Here is a 1,826-nt window from a genome sequence, read left to right as displayed (position 1 = left end):
AATTTCGAGGGGTATCCTCGCCATTCAACGAGATGTTGTCGACTATTCTTTTTCCCCTTGGAGCGGACTATATATGCGATTTTGAACTTTTCGGGCTTTGTGACCTTTTGAAGCTCTGCCTCATAGAACGTACCCTGTATCGGATCCTGCATGAGATCTTCCAATCTGTACACCGGAACCGAATGAGGAGTGACCTGACTGATCTTAAACACCTCCTCACTCCAATTCCACGTATATCCCTTTTCAAACGTTTGTTGTTCACGGCTGATTCTGACATGATCTCCAACTTTAAACTTTGTATTCCTATTCGTAGGCACAAGACCGTGATAGAGGTTGTTATATACCTCCAGCACGCGGTCAGGCGTGACATCCACCGGTTTCATTTTGATGGAGCGGTGGTATGCATGATTATAGGAGCGCACTACGTCATCGAGGAGTCCGTCCACATAGTTGTATTTTTCCGTGTGAGTAAATCGCTTAAATAGTTTCGACTTGAGGGTGCGCTGCCAGCGCTCCACAACTGAGCATTTGATGTCGGGATTATGGGTGTGAATGTACGTAATGTTGTTGTCTTTGAGAAATTTTTGAAAGGTTTTATTCAAGTACTCTTTGCCCTTATCTGAGAAAAGACGCACGGGTCTGCGGTCCGAGCTCTTGAAAATGGTTTCGAACCCCTTCACCATGGAGCACGGAAAAAAAAGAATTAGCTAAATTAGCTAATGCATTCGCTAATATGGCCTTAGATGAGAATATTAGCTTTCCTAGCTAATTCCCAGCTAAGAAAGCTAAAATATTAGCTTTCACAGCTAGTTGCTTTATTTTGTACACAACTGTTATGGCTAATTTATTAGCTCTCCTTGCTAAGAATTAGCTAGGAGAGCTAATATTCTCATCTAAGGCCACATTAGCGAATGCATTAGCTAATTTAGCTAATTCTTTTTTTTCCGTGAGGCGCCCGACTTGTCTTTGAGAGGTACGGCCCAGCCATATTTGGAAAATACGTCTATGACGCATAAAATAAAAGTGAAACCGTCATTGTCATCTTTTAGAGATTGGAAATCGGTCAAATCCGTCTGCCAACTCTCGTCAATGTTGTCGGCATAAGTGACATTACGTGTAAAATGGCGGCGAGCCGGCTTGTGCAGTGTGTACGCATCCTCCCCCTCTAGAAACTTGACCGTTTTTTCTTTGCTTTCCCCCGTAGCGTTCCACAACTTCCATACAGAACCGTAAGAAGCAGGGTGTACACTTTACCACTTTTTCCAGGCATGTCGCTTAACGGACCGCTTAACGGGTCGCTTAACTGATTTTTTAACAGACCGCTTAATGGATATTTTATGAGGCCGCTTCACGCGTCGCTCAACGGATGGTTTATCATTCACCGGTGCTGCACCACCACCTTGATGCCTTGCCGTAATAATGTCACGGCGACGCTGTTCGTTACCCACCAGTTCCAAAGGAATATTGATGTTGGCCAGTGTTTTAATGAAACTAGATAGGCCCAGAGGCTCGAAATTTTTGCGTGGCCTCGTGAGATCAGAGATCAAATCAATAATGTTTGAATTGTGGAGAATGTAATTAAGAGACACGGTGCCTGTAGAGACCCACGTCACTGTCCCGCTCTGATCCAAGTAATCAAAAATCCGGAGTGCACTCTCCTTATATGTTTTCGGGAGGGCTCCGGCCAACTTCTCGCGAAATGTCACGTCATTGGATTGACTTTCCAAAAAGATCTGTAGTGGTTTGCGGCGCTCATTGGTAAAATAAAGATAGCGTTGTAATGCCTGCTCATATTCTTTCCATTTCAGAGAATCGTCTGCGTATTT

The sequence above is a fragment of the Frankliniella occidentalis genome, unplaced genomic scaffold, assembly GCF_000697945.3.
Source record: "Frankliniella occidentalis isolate FOCC.00 unplaced genomic scaffold, Focc_3.1 Scaffold172, whole genome shotgun sequence".
Taxonomy (NCBI): Eukaryota; Metazoa; Arthropoda; class Insecta; order Thysanoptera; family Thripidae; genus Frankliniella; species Frankliniella occidentalis.
This window is presented reverse-complemented; position numbering follows the sequence as displayed.